The sequence below is a fragment of the Podarcis bocagei genome (assembly GCF_964188305.1).
Source record: "Podarcis bocagei genome assembly, chromosome: W".
NCBI lineage: Eukaryota > Metazoa > Chordata > Lepidosauria > Squamata > Lacertidae > Podarcis > Podarcis bocagei.
Window position 1 is genome coordinate 94,766,893 of NC_138131.1, and position 27,139 is coordinate 94,794,031.

Sequence of the window (27,139 nt, forward strand, 5' to 3'; positions counted from 1 at the left end):
TGTCGAAGGCTGCTGACAGGTCTAGAAGAATCAGCAGCCCCGACCCGCCTCGATCCAGCTGCCTGCGGAGATCATCTGTTAGGGCGACCAGAGCCGTCTCGGTCCCATGACCAGCGCGGAAGCCGGACTGGAATGGATCGAGAGCAGATGTTTCATCCAGAAACCTACCAAGCTGTTCAGCAACCGCTCTCTCAATCACCTTACCCAGGAATGGAAGATTCGAAACCGGGCGGTAATTGGATAGATCTAAAGGATCTAATGATGTTTTCTTTAAGAGCAGACACACCACTGCCTCCTTCAGTTCCCCTGGGAATATCCCAGTGCCAAGGGACAAATTGATGATATCCCCCAGGGGGGCCCGCACCTTGTCTGGGCACGCTCTAATCAGCCAGGACGGGCACGGGTCAAGAGGACAGGTGGTGGGCTTTCCAGCTCGGAGGAGTCTGTCCACATCGGCTGGGGATATCCGGTCAAAGTGGTCCAATACTGGACCCGAGGACAGTCGAGGGGCCTCCAGTTCCTTTATTGTATCCAAATTGGCAGGGAGGTCATGGCGGAGCAACAGGACCTTCTCCGCAAAAAAGCTCGCAAATGCCTCGCAGCTGTGTGTCGAATTGTTATTTAAATTTGGCTGTCCTTCAAGGGACAAAAAATAAAATAAAAATAAAAATAAAAAATAAAAAAACCTAAAAGAAAAAGAGAAAGTGCTTTATCCACAAGAGGAGAGCTTTCCCACAGGCACCAGACCAGCGCATGAGGAGTAATAATAATTATTAACAACAGCAACAATAATTTATTATTTATACCCAGCCACTCTGGGCGGCTTCCAGCAAAAGATTAAAATACAGTAAGGAGGAGCTCTTTCAATCTATTTTCCCCATGGCTTTGGAAGCTCACCTGATGGCCTCCTTGTAGTGCATGAGGGCCTCCTGGAGCTTCCCCTGCTGTTGCAAAACACTGGCTAAATTTGAATGCGCAGCTGCAAACTCCGGGAAGACCTGCGGGGAAGAAGCTCACTCTTAGTTTCCCTGAGAAGCATTCTAAAGAGACGGAGGCTGCTCTTTGAGGCTCAAAGGTTGTGGGCGTGAAATAAATCCTCATTTGGATTGACTTGCAAAAATTAAGGAGGAGGAGGAACCTATGGACTGCCTTTTTAGCATGCATAGGAAATACTGTTGGGAGATCAGACTGTCAAATGACCAATGCCGTATTTTAAAGAGCCCCTCTTTGATGCTCAAATGTGGCAGGGGCTGGCTGCAAAATAAATCACCGTTTGGAATGATTTGTGGTAATGATAATAATAATAATAATAATAATAATAATAATAATAATAATAATAATAATGGGCCTATGAACTGCCTTTTTCGTACGCATAGGAAATACTGTTAGAAAATAAGACTGTCAGGGGATCAAGCTCAGCCGACACAGAGAACAGCATGTGCCCAGCTTTTATTTCAATTTCTGTACCGTTCCTTAACACCTTGCATTGTTCTTCTGATGAAAAAGCAGATTTTTGGTCATTCCAGGAGGCCTAGGAATATAAAAAGGGGGACAGACCCTCTTCCTTCCAAAAGGGACTTATCGGACCATGCTTTGTCGAGCCTCAAAATGCTACTTCACTTTCACTTCTTCACCATTATTTCCGTTATTGATCAAGAAAAATTTGATCGGCGATTTTTAAAAAGACCCAGACTAGGAGTCCAGGGTACGCATGCCTAACCCTTATATCTCAATTTAATTGTTGTAATTCTCCACGCACGTACCTCAAGAGCTTTCCGGTAGAGGCGGACAGCCTCCTCGATATTCCCTTGTTCTCGCTTGATGTTCGCCAGGTTATTAAGAGAATCCGCGTGAGTCGGACATAAACGGAGAGCTGTATTGTAGCATTCCTCGGCTTCGGCAACCTTCGAAACACAAAACAGAGTTTTTACACGAATATTAGTATGTCTTTCACAGGAGCCCAAAAGGCTGCTCTGTGATGTGATGGCTGGATTGAGGTTTGATACGGCCCCTCAGCTCCTGACGGTAACTTGGTATTAGAGCGGTTCATAAAAAACTCTTTTTTTGAAAATGCCTGCTCCAAAGTTCTTCTCTTACCAACAGTAGAGATTATATAGCTATATCTGGAATGGCATGCATATCAGTTAATATCTTTTATATATATATGCCAGCTGTCCTTTGTCAACAACCAATTGTTGCTGTTTTTTATATTGAATATATGCTATATGGTAACTGTTGCACCTCATAGGTAACTCAAGCCTTCTGCACGTCACAAAAGATGTATTTTATCAAAGTCATTGTTGAACTGAAATACAATTAAGAAGTATATTAATAGTGAAATGCAATTAAGAAGAAGCATATTAACAGTAAAACCCCACAATTGTTGAGCCTTTTTTAAGGATTTGACCTCAGAGGTGCTGACCTTTTTTTAGGATTAAAGTTCTTGAGCTTTTTTGGGGGAAGTTTTGCCCTAGTAAATAAACCGCCACGAGGGCCGGATTAAATCGACCAGAGGGCCAGATTAGGCCCCTGAACTGGACTTTGGACATGCCTGGTCTAAAAGAACATTGGGAAAATTTAAATTCTTTGGCAGGATAGCAGGAAATATGACAAAACCAATGCATTTTGAGATCTAGGAGAGATGGGTGGAAGGCCCCCAAAGTGGACTTTGGACATGCTTGGTTTAGGGGAACATAAATACAAGAGCAGACTAATCCGATTCAAACTCTCTTTCCCGCACACTTACCGTCTTTTGCAAGATGTATTTAAGGAAGACAGTAAGGGAAATGGTTTTGGTCATACTAAATCAAAATTAAGAGACAGAGTTGCTAGATAGTAAAAGAAAATCATTGCCAAAAACGTATAAGAATGGCATACAAAGGATGAAGAAGTTAAGTCGGTTATGATTAAATGGGCTCAAGATTTTGGTCATAACATTGAATTAGATAAGTGGGAAAGATTATGGGCAAAAACAATTTATTGAATGTACAGCACTAATTAAAAATTTAATGAAGGTGACGTATAGGTGGTATTTGACGCCGACTAAACTTGCTAAAATATATATAACTCAAGATAAGGCACGCTAGAAATGCAAGGAGAAGGAAGGGAATTTCGTCCATAGGTGGTGGATGTGCACTAAAGTCAAAGTCTACTGGGATATGATTTACAAAGAATTGAAAAAGATCTTTAAATATACTGTTATTAAAAAAACCAGAGGCTAATTTTTGAAAGTGATTTACAAATGCTAAAGTAAATTGTTTTAAGTAGAGTAAGAAGGTAAATAGGGCGATATATGTTCAGGTAGGCAGCTGTGGTGGTCTAACGCAGTTGAAATATATAAAAAATATATAAATTGTCCAGTAGCACATTGCAGACCAACTCAGTTTGGTCTTGGTAGAAGCTTTTGTATCTGAAGAAGTGGACCTGCATACAAAAAATTATACCAAGAAGAAGCCAAGTTTAGCAAGCCCTGTTTAGGGAAGGACTATTGTATTTTAATATTTTGTCGCCAAGAGTGGCTGGGGAAACCCAGCCAGATAGGCGGGGTATAAATTTTATTATTATTATTATTATTATTATTATTATTATTATTATTATTATTATTATTATTATTATTATTATCATCATCATCAGGTGCTACTGGACAATTTTTAAAGGGTGATATAGAAATGCTAAGAGGATCGTGACTGCTTAAGAAAGCCAGGGAGTGGGAGCGGGGGAAGGGGGAGGGGAGTCGACGCTTGGTATGAGCAAAGTTGTATGTGACGATATGACAAAGGAAAAAATAAAAGAGGACTTCTTCTAGGTTCTGTACCCCAAATCCCCCCCCAAAGAGCCCAATTTCGAGGTCACCATCATCCGGAAGGCTTTTTTCAGCAAACCCTCTGACATACAGAAAGCAAAAGGGACCGGTTTCATTTTCTTTTTTTAATTTTTATTTTATTTATAACATAGTCCACAACAACTCATACATACAAACAGACCCACCACCATTGACTAATTATCAAAATTAAACTCCTATCCTCTTACACAAAGAAAACATAACATAAAAATAAAAGACTTTATTCTGTTAAATGGCCGCCTTATTTACCTCTTGTATACTATTTCTTTTGTATGGGATTATTACAATTTTTCCTAATTATGACTTAAACCACAAAGTCTCCTGTAGAAATTAATTGAAACAAGTCCAAGTGTATATTTTGGGGCACTGTTTGGTAAAGTATTCTCTGCATTTTCCCCATTCCTTTTGGAATTCTTGTCTGGGTTGTGCCCTAATTGTCTCTGTTAATCTGGCCAATTCAGCATGGGGTAAAAGCCTAAGAAAAAGCTAAACAACTTCAATCCTAAAAAAAGTTCAACAATTTAAACCCTAAGAAAAGAGCTCAACAACTTCAATCCTTAAAAAAAGTAAACAACTTTGGTCGGCCCTTATGGCCCTTCACTTCATCAAATCTGGCCCTCTTTGAAAAAAGTTTGGACACCACTGCCTAATAGGAAAGTTTCTGTATTTTTTTTTCACAGGCCCACCAGAAATGTATAAGTGTCCCTTCTTCTTTACTGCACCTCCAGCACAGTTTTTTTGTTTTATACATTTTAGCTATTTTGGCAGGTGTTAAGTACCATCTATAAAACATCTTTTATATAGATGTTCCCCCCACCCCAAGGCAAAAGGGACCAGTTTCTTACGCTGCCTTTCTCTTTCAGCGCGTTGGCCAGGTTGCAGTAGGCGTCAGGGAAGTGGGGCTGGAGCTCAATGGCCCTCTTGTAGGTATCGATTGCCAGATCGATCAGCCCCTGTTCGTAATACACACATGCCAGGTTGCCGTGGACAACAGCGTGGTTGGGACTCAGGCTCAGGGCCCGTAGGTAGGCTGCAACGGCTCTGAAATGAGATCAAGGACTGGTTCAGTTTCATTGTCACCAGGGTGGATAAAAATCTGTTTTTTAAAAAATAAAATGCTTTGGGGGGACGATTAAGAGGATCGAGGCGGGCCGGGACTGCTGATTCTTTTAGATTTGTTAGCGGCCTTCGACATGGTCGATCACAAACTTTTGGACCACCGCCTTGCCAACGTGGGGATTCAGGGCACAGTCAGACAATGGCTGTGCTCCTTTATCTCAAGTCGGGGACAGAGGGTGGCGCTAGGGAGGGAGTTGTCGCTGCGGCACTCCTTGTTGTGTGGAGTGCCGCAGGGCACAATCCTTTCCCAGATGCTTTTCAATATCTTTATGCGCCCCCTTGCCCAGATTGTCCGGAGTTTAGGGCTGAGTTGTCGTCAATATGCTGATGACACCCAACTTTATCTGTCAATGGACTCGGCCCCAGACACACTGACCAGATGCTTGGAAGCCGTGGCTGGGTGGCTGCGTGGGAGCCAGTTGAAGTTAAATCCTTCGAAGACAGAGGTCCTCTGGCTGGGTCAGGACAACATGGGGTTGGGGGGCCAACTCCCATCTCTTGTGGGGGCGCAATTAGTGCCAGAGCCTTCTGTCAAGAGCTTGGGTGTAACCTTCGATGCCTCTCTTTCCATGGAGGCACAGGTTGCAGCCACAGCAAAGGTGGCATTTTTCCACCTCCGCCGTATTAAGGAATTGGTTCCTTACCTTTCTCGCCCTGATCTGGCCAGTGATCCATGCGATGGTCACCTCCAGGCTTGATTATTTTAACTCGCTCTATGCTTAGACTCACTCTGACACCCTATATGGGATTTGGTATATAAATTTTCCCGTGGCTTTTTTGCTGGCCCATGTAGCACCAGCATGGATAGCTGGCTTGGGTGAATAGCTGATGTTTCCTCCCTTTGTAGTCTTGATGAGGCTGCATTTTAAGCTGTATTTTAATTAACTGGGGTTTTTTTCTATTCTATTTTATTGTAATTTATATTTGGTGTTAGCCGCCCTGAGCCCGGCCCTGGCCAGTGAGAGCGGGGTAGAAATAAATAAATAAATAAATAATTCGGGGAAGAATTATTTGTTTTAAGTTTTTCATGTGTGCGAAAACTCAGTCCAAGTTTTTCTTGGGGAAAAAATGTTTCAGCACATCAGTTAAGCAACATGGATACATATGCTACCATGTTACTGTTTTAGTGAAATAAATTGCTTAAATTGTTATGAAGGAAATGTTTCTTTTCTCCTTCCAATCAAGTACAGCAGAAAAGTTGTTCAAATAAAAAGTGTTCACTTATTAAAACTCACCATCATTTCGTCACAATCGGGCTGTATATAGCAGAACCAAATCATTTTGATATAACTGTAGAAAAGACTCTGAAGTTAGGATTCCAAAAAGGAAACCTGCCTCCGATTGTCAATATTAAGAGGATGCCAGCAAGGCTGAACCTTCCGGTAAAAGGGGGATTTAAATCAAGTCTTATGGATTTGGGATTTAAATCAATTTGCTTTAAATAAAATCAACCCTCTAGGCAACAATGGGAGTTAGTTTGGGTATGGGTGCAACCACTAAACTGAGAATATAAGACGTAATGTGATTATACGCAAAACCAATAAAAAACATTTATATAAAAAAGAGAATATAAGCTCTATGCCTATTTGCTTACCTGTCAAATATACGCGCCTCCTTCAAGACGTTCCCCAGATTAATGTAAGCATCCAGGAAGTTGGGGTCCAGGGTCACCGCCTGAAAATATTTAAGATAATAGATTTTTGTTACTAATACAGTCATACCTCAGGTTGAAGTAGCTGCGGGTTAAGCATTTTCGGGTTGTGCTCCGTGGCGACCTAGAAGTAACAGAGCGCGTTACTTCCGGGTTCTGCAGCTTGCGCACGTGCAGACACTCAAAATGATGCCACACGCATCTACGGAAGCAGCAAATTGTGACCCGAGCATGTTCGCTTCAGGATGCGAACGGGGCCCCGGAACGGATCCCGTTCGCATCCAGAGGTACCACTGTATAACAGCATGGTTACTTTTAAATAAGTGGGTCAACTTTGACCTAGGCTGCCTCCTACCTACCTTCCTACCTTATCAATCTACCGACTTTATCTTATTATCTATCTACTTGCCTATCTATCTATCTATCTATCATCTATCTATCTATCTATCTATCTATCTACCTACCCTATCTATCAAATCTATCTACCTACCTACCATCTAATCCAGGTGTGGCCCAACTTGGCCCTCCAACCCCCATCATCCCTACCTAACAGGACCAGTGGTCAGGGACAATGTGAGTTGTAGTCCCAAAACAGCTGGAGGGCCAGGTTTGGCCATGCCTGAATCTATCTACCTACTCAATCAATCAATCTAACTAATCTATCTATCCATCTACCAACCTTTCTTATATATGTATCTATCTAATCTACCTACCTAATCTATCTATCTAATCTAATCTAATCTAACTATCTATCATCTATCTAATCTATCTATGCAAGGAATATCAACTGTACGAGAAATGGTACCAACTAATGGTACTAACAGGACACCGGAGGCCCATTGCAGCTGAAAAAATGCCTCCAGTTTTAATATAAAAAAGAATGGGAAACGTTTATTGCATATTGACAAAAGCAGTGCACACAGGTTAATACATTAGCAGGATTAATTTTTTTAAAAAAACCCACCTGTAATGGTTAAATTTAAAGTAGAATCATAGAATCATACAGCTGGAATAGACCACAAGGGCCATCGAGTCCAACCCCCTGCCAAGCAGGAAACACCATCAGAGCACTCCTGACATATGGTTGTCAAGCCTCTGCTAACTGGGACTTTTCTCTTGCTTTTCTTTTGTGCAAATACCCCCTTCCCCCTGTACCTACCTACCTCTCGACCCTCCCAAGGCCTGCTACCTGAAAGCCATCGAGACCCAACCCAACTTTGCTGTGGCATGGAGTAACCTCGGCTGTGTGTTCAATGCGCAAGGGGAAATCTGGCTGGCGATTCATCACTTTGAGAAGGTAACTGTTACAGAGTTTCTGGGCTCTAGATGGGAAGGCCTGGAAAAATAATGATAATGATAACAATCCAATATAAGCCCCATTAATTGGGCTAGTAGCGTTCTCTCTTCTTCTGTTAAATAATGTTTTATTAATTTTTCATTAATCACAATCCAATAGAAGCCCCATTAATTGGGTTAGTAGCGTTCTCTCTTCTTCTTTTAAAGAATTTATTATTTTCATTCATAGCAATCTGATTTAAGCCCTATTAATTGGGCAAGTGGCATTCTCTTTGTAAATTATTTTTTCATTAATTTTTTCATTAATAACAATCCCATATGAGCCCCATTAATTGGGCTAGTGGCATTCTCTTTTTAAATTATTTTTTATTAATTTTTTCATTAATAACAATCAAATATAAGCCACATTAATTGGGCTAGTAGCATTCTCTCTTCTTTTAAATATTTTTTTATCATTTCTTTCATGAATAACCTGATCTAAGCCCCATTAATTGGGCAAGTAGCATTCTCTTTTGAAATATTTTTTTACTAATTTTTTTCATTCATAACAATCCAATTTAAGCCCCATTGGGCTAGTTGCATTCTTGCTGCCGTCGTTGCAGACATAAGAAGTCTTATACCTAGTGAGAAGGCTTCTGGCTTTTTTGACAAATGTATTTTCAAACATTTTCTTTAAACTCATCATATATTATTTCCCAGAAAGCCTTGACCAATGTCACATAATAACAGATGCATATTAGTATATCGCTGCTTCGCAAGATGTTGCAGGGCTGAATGAAGTGGTTTGTAATAACACTGTCAAAATTGGATGCAATTTTTAAATATATACAGTGGTACCTCGTTTTACATAGACTTCAGGTTATACACTCCGCTAACCCAGAAATCGTGCTTCAGGTTAAGAACTTTGCTTCAGGATGAGAACAGAAATCGTGCTCTGGCGGCTCAATGGCAGCAGGAGGCCCCATTAGCTAAAGTTCAGGTTAAGAACAATTTCAGGTTAGCAAAGAAGGAAAACTACCCAAGACTTTCTTTTCAATGACGAAAAACTGTAATCTAATTGATGTTTGGAGACTTAGACATCCACTGGAGAAACAGTTTACATTTTATTCGGAACCAATTAGTCAATGTCAAGAATAGATCAAATTTGGGTCTCGAATGAACTAACTCCAGGCTAAACATGCCCAACTCCCTTAGCCGTTCCTCATAAGGCATCGTTTCCAGACCTTAGACCATTTTGGTTGCCCTCCTCTGGACACGTTCCAGTTTGTCAGTGTCCTTCTTGAATTGTGGTGCCCAGAACTGGACACAGTACTCTAGGTGAGGTCTGACCAGAGCAGAATACAGTGGCACTATTACTTCCCTTGATCTAGATGCTATACTCCTATTGATGCAGCCCAGAATTGCATTGGCTTTTTTAGCTGCCGCGTCACACTGTTGGCTCATGTCAAGTTTATGGTCAACCAAGACTCCTAGATCCTTTTCACATGTACTGCTCTCAAGCCAGGTGTCCCCCATCTTGTTTTTGTGCCTCTCATTTTTTTTGCCCAAGTGTAATACTTTACATTTCTCCCTGTTAAAATTCATCTTGTTTGTTTTTGCCCAGTTCTCTAATCTGTCAAGGTCGTTTTGAAGTGTCATCCTATCCTCTGGGGTGTTAGCCACCCCTCCCACTTTGGTGTCATCTGCAAATTTGATCAGGATGCCCTTGAATCCATCATCCAAGTCGTTGATAAAGATGTTGAATAAGACTGGGCCCAAGACAGAACCCTGTGGCACCCCACTAGTCACTCTTCTCCAGGATGAAGAGGAACCATTGATGAGCACCCTTTGGGTTCGGTGAGTCAGCCAGTTACAAATCCACTGAGTGGTAGCATAGTCAAGACCGCATTTTACCAGCTTCTTTACAAGAATATCATGGGGCACCTTGTCAAATGCCTTGCTGAAATCAAGGTAGGCTACATCCACTGCGTTCCCTTCATCTACCAGGCTTGTAATTCTGTCAAAAAAGGAGATCAGGTTAGTCTGACATGACTTATTTTTCAGAAATCCATGCTGACTATTGGTATCACAGCATTCCTTTCTAGGTGCTCACAGACTGTTTGCTTAATGATCTGCTCCAGAATCTTCCCTGGTATTGATGTCAGACTGACTGGGCGGTAATTATTTGGGTCCTCTCTTTTCCCCTTTTTGAAAATAGGGACAACATTTGCCCTCCTCCAGTCTGCCGGGACTTCACCTGTTCTCCAGGAATTCTCAAAGATGACTGCCAGTGGTTCTGAGATCGCATCTGCCAGTTCTTTTAATACTCTTGGATGCAGTTCATCTGGCCCTGGAGACTTGAATACATCTAAACTAGCCAAGTATTCTTGTACTATCTCCTTAGTTATTCTGGGCTGTGTTTCCTTTGCTGAATCATTTGCTCCAAATTCTTCAGGTCGGGCATTGTTTTCTTTATCGGAGAAGACTGAGGCAAAGAAGGCATTGAGGAGTTCAGCCCTTTCTGTGTCCCCTGTTTGCATTTCACCATCTTCTCCTCTGAGTGACCCCACTGTTTCTTTGTTCTTCCCTTTGCTACGAACATACCCATAAAAGCCTTTGTTCTTGCTTTTAACCTCTCTAGCAAGCCTGAGTTCATTCTGTGCTTTAGCTTTTCTGACTTTGTGTCTACACGTGCTGGCTATTTGTTTGAATTCCTCTTTGGTGGTTTCCCCCCCTTTCCATTTTTTGTACACATCCTTTTTTAATCTTAACTCAGTTAAAAGTTCTTTAGATAGCCACCCTGGCTTCTTTAAGCACCTTCCATGTTTCTGTCTCATTGGTATTGCCTGACGTTGTGCTTTTACTATCTCCCTCTTAACAAACTCCCAGCCATCATGAACTCCCTTTCCTTTTAGTATTACTGTCCATGGGATCTCACCCAGCACTTCCCTAAGTTTTATGAAGTCGGCTTTCTTAAAGTCAAGAAATTGAGTCCTAGTATGCTTGGCTGCTCCTTTCCGCTGTATAGTAAACTTCAGAAGAGCATGATCACTCGCGCCTAATGATCCTTCCACTTCTACCCCACTAACCAGGTCATCAACATTGGTTAGGACCAGATCTAAAATGGCTGTTCCTCTTGTTGCTTCTCCCACTTTCTGGACAATGAAGTTGTCTGCAAGGCCAGTGAGGAATCTGTTTGACCTTATGCTCTTGGCTGAGTTTGACATCCAACAAATATCCGGGTAATTGAAGTCCCCCATTACTACTATCTCCCTTCCTTTTGCATGCTTGGCCATCTGTTCCAGGAAGGCATCATCTATGTCCTCCGTTTGGCTTGGGGATCTATAGTAAACTCCCACAATGAGATCTCTCTTATTCTTCTCTCCCTTAATTTTGACCCAAATGCTCTCACTTTGGCTTTGAGGTTCTAAATCTTGGATCTCTTCACAGGTATACACATCCCTGACATATAACGCCACTCCTCCTCCTTTCTTGTTTGGTCTGTTTCTCTGAAATAGATTGTATCCCCCCATTTTTACATTCCAATCGTGGGACTTATCCCACCAGGTTTCAGTGATGCCTATTATGTCATATTTAGTTTGCTGTACCAAGAGCTCAAGCTCATCTTGCTTATTTCCCATGCTTTGCGCATTAGTGTACAGACATTGAAGTCCATTAATCATTCCCCCGTGTCTCTTATTTAAGGATTTTTTCCTCCCACCACTAGGTCTGCGTGCTGTTTGCTCCATTTGGTCTATGACATTTGGATGATCATCTTCATCAATTGATAGACTCCTACCTTCAGGAGCACTGTCTCCCTCCCCCACATTAGTTAGTTTTCCTGTCAATTTGGTTGGAGGGAGAAGGGTAAACATGTCCACGTAATCCCCATTGAGGATCTTATTCCTCTTCTTCTGGGACAAATGGTTCCCCAATATAAAATCAGTGGATTGATTGGTAGCAACTTTTACATCCTCCACCAATGCCCCATCCTTCCATGCCAGTACACCATTGAAGGTCTTACGATGGGAATTGGCCCTCCTTTCATGCGCCCAAAGTGGGATTATCTTCCCCCAAGCCCCAGTAGCTATCCATGGGGCCCTCGCTATCCGAATCAGAGGATGGCGTACCTGACTCATCCTCGGTCTCTGACTGCTTACTTCTCTTCTTCTTAGAGGACGTGTGCTTCCTCTTGGACTTCCTCTTCCCACCTTGGACCTCAACGTTGGCTGGGGTCGCACTTGCCGCTGGCTGAGGGGTGGGAGGTTCAATGTGCTCATCCTCCAGGGCGGAACCCGCGCTGTCCTCGGTAGAGCTGTGCTGGGGCTGCTGTTCCTGAAACACACTAGGAATGTCTACAATTTGTGAGACGGCGTTACCGCTGGCACCCTTGGCGGTGGCCTTCCCCTTGCCGGGACCCTTAGCCGGCGCCCTTCCTTTGCCTATGCTTTGGTTTGTTTTCTTAGCCATGGCTGCCTGTGCACGGGTATTTGGGCGACCTGTATTCGCCGTTTCTGACTGGTTGCTGCCCCCTGCAATGACGGGGATGTCCTGTTGAACTTGGTAGCTAGAAGGAGTGTCGGGTATCACCTCCTGTGACAGTTCCGGGGCTGGAAGCGCCAAAGCCCCCCTAGGCCTACACTGTCTGTAAAATGTTTCAAACGCCATGAAAAATTGGGCGAAGGCTTGAGGGTCGCAAGGCATGGCCGGCACTTGAGCGCCCCCATTGCCTGCGGGGGGTGCCAGCTGATTGGCGGAAGTGGATGCCTGCTGGTCTCCACCGGAAGCCATTTCAAACTGAATCGTGAACTGGAACCACTAAGTTATTCGCCTAGCAATTTAAAATTGCCTACCTAGGAGGTCCGTGTACCCCCTTACCCGTTCAGTATCACCTGCGCTGACTTAAATGCAATCGCAATCCACTGTCCGTGATCAGCAACACGGCCAAGAATTACCTAGCTCAGTATTGTCAACGCTGTCTAGCTTGCACTTGATTATGGGATTGCTAATTGCACCCAGTTCAGTATTATCAACACTGGCCTAGCTATTAACTAACCTTGAAGAGGTTGGCTAAACCTAGTTCAGTATTAACCACGCTGTCTCAGTCAGTATTAACCACACTGACTTAGGTCTAACCTAATTTCAGTAAGGCTCGGTGTGCCCTAATTTGGTCTATATGAAAATAATGGCTATATAATTAGCTCTAAAATGAACACAGTGTTATTTGAATTTAACCTCTCACTACGCAATAAACAAAACAGGGCAGCCTTTCCTCAAAAGGCGGGAGCCAGAATCACCAAACCCATTTCAATGGGCAATACTCAAAACAATGCAATCCAGTTACACAGGTAGGAACCAAAGAAAATAATTGTTTATTTCTCTATTTATTATTTATCTATAACAACTATGAATTGACTATACTAAATTATGAAACTTAATGCCTAGGCAGAGCCCGCGAGCAGAATGAGATAATTTGAATTCACCCTTTACTAAACCCCATAAATCGCCTCTGCGTTAAATTAGAATATTATTTAAAGGGGTAAAGAGATGAGATCACTTGTCAATTAAACTGCCCAATAAAGCACTTCATGGAGGATGAATGACACCCTCTTTAGAGATAAGGAGATTCATATGAAGGCCCAAAAAACCTTAAAGGACTACTTTGAAATAAATTTAAGGGCCGAGGTAGAAAAAAGAGTGATCTGGGACGCAAGTAAAGCTGTGATGCGAGGTTTCTTAATTCAACAAAATTCAATAAAGAAGAAGAAACAGAATGAGAAAAAGGAAAAGATTTTGGAAAAGATAAAGGAAGGAGAGAAAAAATTAAGAGCAAAGCCAAAGTCCCAGGAGATTTTGAGAGAGATTAAGTTATACCAAACACAATACATGGAATTGATGAACCAAGACATTGAATGGAAGATAAAGCAAATGAAACAAAAGACATTTGAATCGGCAGATAAATGTGGTAAACTTCTGGCATGGCAATTGAAGAAAAGACAGAAACTAAATACAGTTACAAGCCTAGAAGTGGATGGAAAAAACATATCTAAACCCAATGAGATTAGAAATTGCTTTTTGAGTTATTTCAAAAAACTTTATACTCAAGGACCGCAAAATGAAGAAGAAATAGACAAATTCCTTGACAAATATGGATTACAAAAAATCTCTCATCAAAGTAAGATGGATCTGAATCAGAGAATAACAGAGCAAGAGATAGAGGCTGCCATTCAGAATATGCAATTGGGCAAATCTCCAGGACCAGATGGACTGACCTCCAGATATTACAAATCTCTGAAGGAGTGGTTGATTCAACCATTAAAAGAAGTCTGTAATGAGATTTTAGAGGGGGAAAAAGGCACCTGAATCGTGGAAAGAAGCGTTCATTTCACTCATACCAAAGACAGAGACTGAAAAGACTCAATTGAAGAACTACCGCCCAATATCACTACTTAATGTGGATTACAAAATTTTTGCAGACATTTTGGCAAAAAGACTTAAAAAAGTGTTGATGGAGAAGATTCATAAGGACCAAGCAGGCTTTCTCCCAAAAAGGCACCTAGCAGACAATGTAAGGAACATAATAGATATTTTGGAAAAGTTAGAGGTGGATATAAACTCTAAAGCAGTATTGATTTTTGTGGACGCGGAGAAAGCCTTTGACAATATTTCTTGGAGTTTTATGAGAAAGAATCTTCATGGGATGGGGGTAGGGCAAGGTTTTGAGAATGGTATGGGTGCAATATACTCTGAGCAAAAAGCTAAGTTGATTGTAAATAATGTAATAACTGAGGAATTCAAGATAGAAAAAGGAACACGACAGGGGTGCCCAATTTCCCCATTGCTTTTCATTTCGGTTCTGGAGGTGTTGCTGAATATGATCAGAAATGACCAGCAGGTTAAAGGTGTACAGGTCGGAGCTAAACATTATAAGTTAAGAGCATTGGCAGATGACCTAGTATTGACTTTGCAAGAGCCAAACACTAGTACGAAAAAGGTTCTAGAAATAATCCAACAGTTTGGCCAGGTAGCCGGATTTAAGTTGAATAAACAAAAAACTAAAGTTCTAGGGAAAAATTTAACAGATATGGAGAAGGAGAAATTCCAAGAGGAGACAGGCTTGACGGTGGTTAAGAAGGTGAAATACCTGGGGGTTTATTTGACATCTAAAAATTTGAATTTGTATAAGGATAACTATGAAAAAAGTTGGTCAGAAATTGAAAAAGATCTAGAAATATGGTCAAATTTGAAACTGTCATTGTTAGGCCGAATTGCAGTGATTAAGATGAATGTATTGCCTAGAATGTTATTTTTGTTTCAAACCTTGCAGATTCTTGATAAGATGGAATGTTTTAAGAGGTGGCAGAAAGATATCTCGAAATTTGTTTGGCAGGGCAAAAAACCCAGAATCAAATTTAAAATATTAACAGATGCTAAAGAAAGAGGGGGTTTTGCCCTGCCGGACTTAAAATTGTACTATGAAGCAGCAGCGTTTTGCTGGCTGAAAGAGTGGATGCTCCTCGAGAACACAGACATTTTGGATTTGGAAGGTTTCAATAATGCATTTGGTTGGCATGTGTCAGGGGTTCAGAGATAGAGGCACAGGTGAGGGAGGAGACGGAGAGCGACGAGGAAGAATCCCAGGACAGTGAGGAAGAGGATGACAATGACTTGAGATCTTCCATGAGTCTCTCAAGTGAATCGGAGGATTCTCAGGAGGGGGCGCCCCTAGTCAGGACAAGGGGGGTCACAGGGGGGACCTGCCAGGAGCAGGGAAGCAGCAGGGAAACCCCGAGTGGGAGTGGGAGATCGGGGCCGGCTTCCCAGCAGGAACGAAGGGAAGAGAGGGGAGTTCCCAGTGTGACACACGGAGCGGAGCAGGAAAGAGACAGGGGAAGGAGATCGGGGCAGGACGTCCTGCCGGAAGAGGCGGAGAGAAGAAGAAGAAGAAGAGTTTGGATTTGATATCCCGCCTTTCACTCCCTTTAAGGAGTCTCAAAGCGGCTAACATTCTCCTTTCCCTTCCTCCCCCACAACAAACACTCTGTGAGGTGAGTGGGGCTGAGAGACTTCAGAGAAGTGTGACTAGCCCAAGGTCACCCAGCAGCTGCATGTGGAGGAGCGGAGACTCGAACCCGGTTCCCCAGATTAGGAGACTACCGCTCTTAACCACTACACCACACTGGCTCTCTGAGTAGTACAGGGAGTAGTGTAAGTGTCAAGAGGAAGGTCAGGGGTAGCGAACGCGCGCCAAGTTCAAATGTGGAGGCGCGCGGAAATGGAGAAAGCCCGGAGGAGGAGCCTAGCCCCAAAGCACGAAGGAGGGGGGAACAGGCATCTGAGGAATCCGCTTCAGGAGAGAGCAGGAGGGAAGGAACCCAGGGGGGCAGAAAGACCCTGCGGAAAAGGAAAGACAGGAAGAGGTGGTCTAGCACAAGCCTCTTAAGTTGGTGTAGAGGCGGGACCGACTCAGAGGGGACTTCAAATGTCTGACGTTAGAGACGCGGGGCTGCGCGCCTCGGTTGTGGAACCAATAATGAACTGCAATAAACATCCTTGTATATAAGAAGAGCTTGGCGTTGGTCTTTTGTGAGCTGAGACCTGAGGCAGCCTCTGACAGTAAGTCCCCTCCAAAAATACGCAAATTTTTTTTTTTTTTTGCAAAGCTCACGAAGTTTGGCAGCCATGAGTATGGAGCAGCAGATAGCTGAGCTACGCAACGCAGTCTCCCGGCTTACCACTGAGGTAGTGGTCTCCCAGAAGAAGGGGGAAGAGGCGGAAAAGCGGTGCCAAGATCTGCAAGCCAGGTGGGATCATGCATGCCAAGTGGGGTTCCCGGGGACCAAAGCTGCTGGAGTAGCACTGGGCAGAAGAGGGGGCAACTTGGTAGCCCACTTCGATGGGAACCTGCAGCAATACCCCAGTTTTAAAGCAGACGTAGAATATGCGCTGCATTTGCTTCGCGACGACTTTAAAGATGAGGAGGAGAAGGTGGGTTTCATTGTGTCCCACTTGCATGGGGAAGCGAGGGCTTGGCTGCGCAATCTGTGGCGCGAGGATTGCCCTGCTCGAAGGGACTCTGATGAATTTATCAAATGCATGGACGCTTGCTTCCAGTCTACCGTGGATGTGGATGTAGCACGCCAGCAGATCCATGGTTTAAGGCAAGGCAAGGCTTCAGTACGTCAGTACCATGCTCGCTTTTTCGCCTTGCTGAATGTGCTGCGATGGGAGAAAGATTCTCTGGCTGTCAGAGACTTATTTTGGGAAGGGCTCTCTGGCCCTGTGAAAGACGAGCTGGCAAGGGGGGACAGACCTAAAACCCTGGCAGACGTGGTGCAGCGAGCGCTTGCCATTGGAGTGCGCCAGGAAGAACGCCCTTGGCGCAATGAAGGGGGTAGCCAGCTTCACGCACCGTCTAGAGTGCCTCCTTTGTTTCCCAGAGATCCAGGACGTCCGCGTCTCTCACCTCAGCTGCAGGCAGGGGAGGAGCCTATGGAACTGGGGAGTGCAAAGGCTCAGTCAGTGGCCGGAGCCCCAGCGTCCGGAACAGTCAAGAAGAAGCCTCCTAGAGGGAACAGGAAGTGTTACATCTGTGACAGTGCAACGCACATGGCGAAAGAGTGTCCCCAGAGGCTCCGGCAGCACACTGCAGCCTTGGCAACAGTAACTGCAGCAGCACAGCATGAAGAGCAGTCTCAGGGAAACGACAATGCCTGGCTGGAATCAGCAATGTTGGGGCACAGCCAGGCGAGTCAGTAGAGCAGTCCCCAGCGCTTTTGCAGCCTACAGACCCCCTGCCACCCAAGCCTGTAGTGCAGCTCACTGCAACTCTCCAGCTACCTAATGGACGCACCCTGGAGGTCCCCATCACAATTGACAGTGGGAGCAACGCAGACTTCGTGGGGGTGCAGTTCGTCAAGCAGCATCGCATAGAGCTTCTGCCAGCCACGCTGCCATTGAACGTCGTCACAGTGGATGGCAGGAAGCTGCTGGGGGGGCAAGTGGTACAACAGACGCCGCCCATGGTGATGCAGATTGGCAATCACCGAGAAGTCATCAGTTTCAACGTCACCCGCCTGTCAGACACGCCTATAGTGTTAGGCATGAGTTGGCTGGATAGGCACAGCCCGACCATGGCGTGGTACCAGCGGCAGCTCACCTTCGGCTCGTCCTATTGCGCGCAGCATTGCATCCAGACCGGTCAGGAGGAGGAGGGCCAAGAGGAGGGGCAGCAGCTACGTCTCAGCATGGCGCAAGCAGTACCCCTCAAGTACAAGGGGTTTTTGGAGGTTTTCTGCGAAAAGGAGGCTGACCAGTTGCCACCTCACCGGCCCTACGATTGCGCTATTGACCTCTTGCCAGGGACAACGCTGCCGCCTGTGAAGCTGTATTCCATGTCCGAGGAGGAGCTGCAGGAGCTCAGGGAGTTCATAGATCACAACCTGCAGCGGGGATTCATCCGAGAATCGAAGGCTGTAGGGGGCAGTCCTGTGTTTTTTGTGAAGAAGAAGGACACGCCCCAAAAGAGGCTGATCGTAGACTTTAGATTCATAAACTCTAAGACAAAGCCCGCGGCCTTTCCCATGCCCAAGATTGACGACCTGCTCACGACGGTGCGGAAAGGGAAGATCTTCACCAAGTTGGATCTCCGCGGAGCTTACAATCTCATACGCGTGCGAGAGGGTGATGAGTGGAAGACGGCCATGTTCACGCCGTTGGGCACCTACGAATACAGAGTTATGCCGTTTGGTCTCCAAAATGGCTCCCACTTTTTCCAAGCTTTTATGCATCACGTGCTAGCGGGACTCCTCTACAAGAAGTGCGTATGTTTCCTCGACGACATTCTGATCTTCTCAGAATCGCCGGAGGCTCACGAGAGCGACGTGAAGGAGGTCCTGCAGAGGCTACGGGAGCACAGGCTCTACGCCAAGCTGGAGAAGTGCCAATTTGACGTGACGGAGGTGGATTTTCTGGGCTATAGGCTGTCCGACAGGGGACTAGCCATGGACAGCGCCAAGGTCCGCGCGGTGTTGGACTGGAAGAGCCCGCGAAATCGGAAAGAGGTCCAGAGGTTCGTCGGCTTCGCCAACTTTTACCGCAAGTTCATCAGGGGTTTCGCCAGGGAGACGGCAGCTATCACGGACACTCTCAGCTCCAAGAAGAAGAAGTTCACCTGGACGGACCAAGCGGAGCAGTCCTTCAGGAGACTTAAGAGTCTCTTCGCGTCCGAAGAACAGCTGCTACACGTGAATCCTGGCAGGCCCATGAGGGTTGAGACTGACGCATCTGACAGAGCGGTGGGGGCCGTCCTCTTACAGGAAGACCCGCAGGGGAACTGGAGGCCCTGTGCTTTCTACTCCCGGAAGCTCAGCAAGTCGGAGCAGAACTACACCATCTGGGACAGGGAGTTGCTGGCCATCCACGCAGCTTTCAAGGCGTGGAGGCACTTCCTCATCGGAGCCAAGCACACCGTGCAGGTCCGCACGGACCACAAGAACCTAGAGTACTGGCGCACGGCGAAGCTACAGAGCCAGAGGCACATACGCTGGGCGGAGTTCTTTGCGGATTTCGATTTCAGGATAGAGTACATCCCAGGCGACAACAATGTCATAGCAGATGCGCTCTCCAGGAAACCGCAGTATCTCGAGGCAGCGGCACCGGTGGCAGCCAAGCACATTTTTGCACCGCAGGCGTGGGCGTGCGCTTCAGCCGCCGTGGACCTGGAGGCGGTGCGTCGCGCGTTGCAGGCGGATCCGTTCGCACAGTCCAAGATGGAAGAGGTGCGGAGGGGCACAGCGAAGGACGACGAGTTCCAGATACGCGACGGCCTGCTGACCCGTAAAGGTGCTCTCTACGTTCCGGGAGACGATCTCCGCGCGAAGGTTCTGCAGCAGTTGCACGACGCACCCAGCGCTGGCCACTTCGGCAAGGAAAAGACGACGGAATTAGTGGCCAGAGACTTTTGGTGGCCCCAGATGCGAGGGGAGGTCGCGGAGTACGTCGCCAGGTGTGACACGTGTCAAAGGTCCAAGCCAGTGCACCAGAAGCCAGCGGGACTGCTGGAACCGCTGGGAACGCCACTGCAACCATGGGAGAGGGTGGCGCTGGACTTTGTCACTGATCTGCCCAGTTCGCGAGGCAAGACGGCGGTGCTTGTGGTTGTAGACCTGTTCACCAAGATGGCGCATTTCATTCCTTGCGCGAAGGTGGCGACAGCGGAGCAAACAGCCAAACTGTTCATCGACCACGTGTTCAAGGTGCATGGGTTGCCACGGTCCATTCTGTCCGACAGGGGGCGCCAGTTTGTGTCCAGCTTCTGGCAGAAGCTCCTAGGGATCCTGCACGTCAAAATCAACCTGTCGTCGGCGAGACATCCGCAGACCAACGGCCAAGCAGAGAAGGTCAACGCGATCATGCAGCAGTACCTGAGATGTTACGCCAATCAGCGACCCGCGGCTTGGGTGGATTACCTGCCGATGGCTGAGTTTGCCTACAACAACACGAAGCACGCGTCGACGGGGGTGACGCCGTTCTTCGCTAACAATGGAAGGCATCCCAGAACCTTCCCGGGGCTCGTAACGAAGGGGGAGGGGGCGCCACAGGAAGCCGACCATTTCGCAGCAGAATTGCAAGAAGTGCACGACGAGCTACGGAGACATTTAGAGCTAGCTAAACAAGCCTATAAGGTGCAGGCGGACAAACACAGGAGGGAGGGGGAAGACATCCAGGTGGGAGACTGGGTATGGTTAGCGGCCCAAGCGGTGCCGGCCAAGTCGTTAGCTAAAAAGAAGCTAGGACACAGGCAACTAGGGCCGTACCAAGTTGAGGCCAGGATCAATCCCGTAGCGTTTCGATTGGCCCTCCCCGAGGGTTCCAGAATGCACCCGGTCTTTCATAGGTCGGTGCTCACCCCCTACAAGGCCCCACACAGATTTCAGGAGTCAGGGACGGCACCAGAACCAAGCAGGGAGTCGCCCAAGAGGGGGAGGTCACCTAAGGACGAACCAGTCAACGAGGTCACAGAGATTCTGGACTCGAGATGGGGGGAAGAGGGAGTAGAATATTTTCTCGCCAGGGAGGGCGCCCCGGCCAGCGCCAACAGTTGGGTGCCGGACTACGCTTTGGACGAACCCCTCCTCAAGGACGAGTTCCATGCCCTTTTCCCACACAGGCCCATGCCAGCACAGTTTTTCGACGATTGGCTTTTTACGCCCACACTTTCCGCCAGCACCTTCCGAGGGTTCTCCTCCGCAGAGGAGACAACGCCAGAGTCGAGCCCTCCAAGGGGATCGTGTTCGGGGGTGGACACCGACCCTTCTTACTGGTGGGACGACCAACCAGAAGAGGACTGGCGCACGAGGTGGCGGATCGGTCCTTGGCAAGCAGACCCCACCCAGGCAACAGGGGGAGGGGAGGACGTGAACATGTTCGGAGAGGACAATGGGTTCGAGTACACAAACAATGAACTGGAAGCAGAGGAGATCGACGTCGACGACCTGTGTCCGGCAGCGACCTCCGCAACGACGGAGCCCCCGGAACCTGCGCCCGAGCAGCGGGAGGGGGGAAGGGGGGGCTTCGAGGGGGGATGGATGTCAGGGGTTCAGAGACAGAGGCACAGGTGAGGGAGGAGATGGAGAGCGACGAGGAAGAATCCCAGGACAGTGAGGAAGAGGATGACAATGACTTGAGATCTTCCATGAGTCTCTCAAGTGAATCGGAGGCTTCTCAGGAGGGGGCGCCCCTAGTCAGGACAAGGGGGGTCACAGGGGGGACCTGCCAGGAGCAGGGAAGCAGCAGGGAAACCCCGAGTGGGAGTGGGAGATCGGGGCCGGCTTCCCAGCAGGAACGAAGGGAAGAGAGGGGAGTTCCCAGTGTGACACACGGAGCGGAGCAGGAAAGAGACAGGGGAAGGAGATCGGGGCAGGACGTCCTGCCAGAAGAGGCGGAGAGTAGTACAGGGAGTAGTGTAAGTGTCAAGAGGAAGGTCAGGGGTAGCGAACGCGCGCCAAGTTCAAAATGTGGAGGCGCGCGGAAATGGAGAAAGCCCGGAGGAGGAGCCTAGCCCCAAAGCACGAAGGAGGGGGGAACAGGCATCTGAGGAATCCGCTTCAGGAGAGAGCAGGAGGGAAGGAACCCAGGGGGGGCAGAAAGACCCTGCGGAAAAGGAAAGACAGGAAGAGGTGGTCTAGCACAAGCCTCTTAAGTTGGTGTAGAGGCGGGACCGACTCAGAGGGGACTTCAAATGTCTGACGTTAGAGACGCGGGGCTGCGCGCCTCGGTTGTGGAACCAATAATGAACTGCAATAAACATCCTTGTATATAAGAAGAGCTTGGCGTTGGTCTTTTGTGAGCTGAGACCTGAGGCAGCCTCTGACAGCATGCATATCTATGGTATGATAAAATTAAGCTGCATAGCGCCTTTAAAAATCATATTGTCAGAAAAGCACTGTTTAATGTTTGGATAAGATATAAACATCTGTTGGAAAACAAAACCCCCAGATGGGTGTCACCAGTGGAGGCTAAGGCAGTGAAGAAACTCAATATGGAGGTCGGATGGCCGAAGTATTGGGAAATTTTGGAACAGGAGGGAGATAAATTGAAATTACAAAGTCATGAGAAAATGAAACATAAAGTACAAAATTGGTTTCAATATCACCAAATAATGGAATTTTTCAAACAGGATAGGAAAATTGGCTTTCAGGTGGAAAAATCAAAATTAGAGACTGAATTGTTAGAACCCAATACTAAGAATTTATCAAGAATGTATAACTTGCTGCTGAAATGGAATACACAGGACGAAACAGTTAAATCTGCTATGATTAAGTGGGCACAGGACATTGGCCAAAACATTATGTCTGCTGACTGGGAATGGTTGTGGAACACCGGTATAAAATTTACGGCATGCAATGCCTTAAAGGAAAACATTATGAAAATGGTTTACAGGTGGTACATGACCCCAGTCAAGCTGGCAAAAATTTATCATTTGCCTGATAATAAGTGTTGGAAATGTAAAGAGACTGAAGGTACCTTCTATCACCTTTGGTGGACATGCCCGAAGATTAAGGCCTTCTGGGAAATGATTTATAATGAAATGAAATAGGTACTTAAATGTACTTTCCCTAAAAAACCAGAGGCCTTCCTCTTGGGCATCGTCGGTCAATTGGTGTCAAGGAAGGACAGAACTTTCTTTATGTATGCTACAACAGCAGCAAGAATACTCATCGCAAAGTATTGGAAGACACAAGATCTACCCACTCTAGAAGAATGGCAGATGAAGGTGATGGACTATATGACATTGGCTGAGATGACAAGCAGAATCCGTGATCAGGGAAAAGAGACGGCGGAAGAAGAATGGAGAAAATTTAAAAGTTACCTTAAGGACTATTATAAACTTGATGAATGTTAGAATGTTGAAATTTTCAGGAAGAAAGGGATACAGTGTTATGAGATAAGATTATAGAAAAGATTAAGACGACAGAGGTTGGAAAGGAATATTTAGAAGTTGCTAAAAAAATATTTTGGACATTGGGATGCAGAAAGGGGGGGTATGGGGGAGTCCCGGAAAAGAAGTTTACGAAAAAATGTTACGAAATTATACGTGTTTGTATGTCTTTTTACGTGTTTGTTTGTCTTTAAAAATTTTGTAAAACCAATAAAAATTTTATAAAAAAAAATAAAATAAAGCACTTCAATTAAATTTTGTCTGATCGAAGGCAGGCACTTAATAGATCTGTTAATTAATTATATTTTCATTTATACGTGACCTTCAATTAAATTTGTTTTATCCAGGGCTTTAGTTTAAATAGATCTGTTGATTAATTAGATTTCCGGATTAAAGTGCCCTGGAGCGCCAGGCACCTTGCATAAATCACCCTAATGCCTGTGAAGACGCTGCTAAAAGTTGCCGGCACGCCCGGGGATTCCCCTGTTCTCGCGGGGGCAAAAGGCAAGCACCTGCGAGTGGAGTGTGTGGGAGGGGTTAGCCCGCAACCCCCTCTCCTCTCTAGCTCGGAAATGGCTTTGCGCTTACTTCATGTCGTGTTCTTTGCTGTTAATGCACATTGACACAGAAATCGCAAAGTGTGTGTGTCAGAGCTGCCCGAGGTCCCAGCTCACAAAGGACCAACACCAGTCCGTTGTTATATACAAAAGTCTTTATTGAAGTTCAGTTTCATCTTCACAACCGTAGCGCGCAGCTCTACGTCTGAAACTCTAGACCGTCGAAGCTCCGTCTGAATCTCCTCCCCCCAGACACCAGTTTAAGACTCTAGCCTTGCTCCACCTCTTCCTTTGCTCTTTCCTCCTCTGGCTCCGCATGTCAGCTGGGGTCTCGCCCTTCCTAGACTCATCTGACGCTGAGTCCCCTGAGTCTTCCCCCTGCCTCCGGCGGGCTTTAGGACCTGCCTCCCAATCCGGGTTTTCTGCTGTCCCCCGCGCCTGTACATTCGAACTTGGCGCGCGCGCACAGCCGGCAACCTTCCTCCTGACCGTTACACTGCTCCTGTCACTGCTTCCCCCTTCTGGGAGGCTAGCTGGACCTGACCTCCCCTCCGTTCCCCCACTCTCCGATAGAGGCATGGTCAGCCCTGACTCATCTTCTATCCCTGCTGGAGGAGACGCTGGTCCTGACACCTGGGACTCTTCCCCCCCACTACGCTCTGGTGGGGAAGCTGGTCCTGATCTCCCGCTGCTGCTTTGGGAGTCCCCGCTGGCCCCTTGTTTCTGGTGTGTTCCCCCTGGGACCCCCCCTTGCCCTGACCATCGGCGCCTCCTTCTGGGAATCTTCTGATTCGCTGGAGAAGCTCATGGAATCTCTCGGGTCGCTGTCATACTCCCCTACGCTGCCCTCAGATTCTTCCCCTTCGCTCTCCATTTCCTCTCTCCCCTGTACCTCTGTTCCTGAGCCCCTGACATCCATCCCCCCCTCGAAGCCCCCCTTCCCCCCTCCTCCCCTTCGGGTGCGGGTTCCGGGTGCTCCAGTGCTGTGGGGGTGAGTGCGGGATACCGTTCCTTCCCCCTGGTGTGTAGCCGGCCAGCCCGTAATGGGCTCGTCGACGTCGATCTCCTCTGCTTCCATCTCTCTGCATTCGTGTTCGAACCCAAGGTCCTCCCCCAACACGTCCATGTCCGTCTCTCCCCCTGTTACCTCGGGTGATGCTGCGTGCCAGGGCCCCCTTAGCAGTTCCCTGCTCCACCCCACCTCCGGTTGATTGTCCCACCAATAAGAGCGGTCCGTGGCAGACCCCGAGAGTCATCCCTCCGGGGAGCTTGTGTCTGGCGCCGTTTCCTCCGCTGATGAGAACCCCTGGAACGTGCTGGCTGAAAGTGTGGGTGTGAAAAGCCAGTCGTCGAAATAATCTGCCGGCATAGGTCTGTGTGGGAAGAGTGCATGGAAGTCGTCTTTGAGGTAGTGCTCCTCCAAGGCATAGTCCGGTACCCACCTGTTGGCGCTGGCCGGGGTACCTTCCCTGGCGAGGAGATATTCAACTCCCTCTTCCCCCCATCTCGAGTCTAAAATCTCCGTGACCTCGTTGAGTGGCGCCGCCCTCGTGGACTCCTCCCCCGTTGGTGATTTTCTGAGTGGATGTGGTGCGGTCCCTGGCGCCTGAAACCTGTGGGGTTCTTTGTAGGGTGTGAGCACTGACCTATGAAATACCTGGTGCATTCTGGAGCCCTCCGGGAGTGTTAACCGGAAGGCCACTGGGTTGATTTGTGCCTCGACTTGGTAAGGCCCTAGCTGCTTGTGTCTGAGCTTCTTCTTAGCTAACGTTCTGGCCGGCACTGCCTGGGCCGCTAACCAGACCCAGTCCCCCACCTGGATGTCTTCCCCGACTCTCCTGTGCCTGTCTGCCTGCATTTTGTAGGCGTGTTTTGCTAGTTCCAAGTGCCTTCGGAGTTGGTCGTGGACCTCCTGCAACTCTGCTGCCAAGTGCTCTGCACCCCGTGGCTCCCCCTCCCCCTTCGTCTCTAACCCCGGGAAGGTTCTGGGATGCCGCCCATTGTTGGCGAAGAACGGTGTCACCCCTGTAGACCCGTGCTTCGTGTTGTTGTAGGCAAACTCGGCCAGCGGTAGGTAGTCCACCCAGGTCAAGGGCTGTTGATTCGCGTAGCATCGCAGGTACTGCTGCATGATGGCGTTGACCCTCTCCGCCTGCCCGTTGGTCTGCGGGTGTCGTGCCGACGCTAAGTTGATCTTGACGTTCAGGATGCCCAGCAGCTTCTGCCAGAAGCTCGAGACGAATTGGCGACCTCGGTAGGACAGGATGGACCGTGGTAAGCCGTGAACTTTGAACTCGTGGTCTATGAACAGTTTGGCAGTCTGTTTCGCTGTGGCCACCTTCGCGCAAGGAATGAAGTGCGCCATCTTGGTGACCGGCAGTACGTCTTCAGACATGGAATACAGTTTTCCAGTCGGCAGCGTCGCCCCCGGTAGGAGGTCAATCGCGCAGTCGTAGGGCCGGTGGGGAGGCAGCTTGTCCGCTTCCTTCTCGCAGAAGACCTCCAAAAACGCCTTGTACTTGTTGGGTACCGCCTGCACCATGCCTAGGTGTAGCTGTGGTTCATCCCCTTGTCCCTCCTCTTCCTGGCTGGTTCGGATGCAGTGTTCTGCGCAGTAGGAGGAGCAGAAGGTTAATTTTCGCTGGTACCATGCTAATGCCGGGCTGTGTCTATCCAGCCAACTCATGCCCAACACTATGGGCGTGTCCGACAGGTGGGTGACATTGAAGCTGATGACTTCCCGGTGATTTCCAATTTGCATTACCAGAGGCGGTGTTTGCTGCACCACCTGTCCACCCAGCAGCTTCCTGCCATCGACCGTGACGACGTTTAGGGGCATCGTGGCTGGTAGGAGCGCTATGCAATGTAGCCTGATGAAGTCCACTCCTATAAAGTCTGCATTACTACCAGAGTCAATGGTAATAGGGACTTCCAGGGTGATTCCATTTGGCAGCTGGAGTGATGCGGTGAGTTGCACCACTGGTTTGGGTGGGAGGGGGTCTGTGGGCTGCAAAATCTCTGGGGACTGCTTCACTGACTCGCCTGGCTGGGTCCCAGTGCCTCTGCCTCCAGCCAGGCTTCGTCGTTTCCCTGCAGCTGTTCCCCCTGCTGAACTGCTCCCCGTACTGTTGCTAAGGCTGCAGTGTGCTTCTGGATCCTCTGGGGACACTCTTTGGTCATGTGCAGTGCACTGTTGCAGATATAACACTTCCTGCTCCCTCTAGGAGCCTTCGTCTTGACTGCTCCCGGTGTTT

At 47.4% G+C, this 27,139-nt stretch overlaps 1 long non-coding RNA gene and 1 pseudogene across 2 annotated transcripts in view; one reads left to right on the plus strand and one right to left on the minus strand.

Moving 5' to 3' along the window:
• Positions 1-896: 896 nt before the first annotated feature.
• Positions 897-6,636, minus strand: LOC308577958. Its single transcript, XR_014003788.1, has 4 exons — positions 6,555-6,636; positions 4,687-4,882; positions 1,764-1,904; positions 897-998 (listed from the first exon to the last, which is right to left on the minus strand). It is a non-coding gene; the product is annotated as an uncharacterized lncRNA (long non-coding RNA).
• A 1,134-nt stretch (positions 6,637-7,770) lies between these two features.
• LOC308578231 overlaps positions 7,771-27,139 on the plus strand; it is a 1,025,155-nt pseudogene continuing 1,005,786 nt past the window's right edge. Inside the window, exon 1 of the transcript in view lies at positions 7,771-7,908. The product of the transcript in view is annotated as an uncharacterized misc_RNA (transcript). The remainder of the gene's footprint in view (positions 7,909-27,139) is intronic.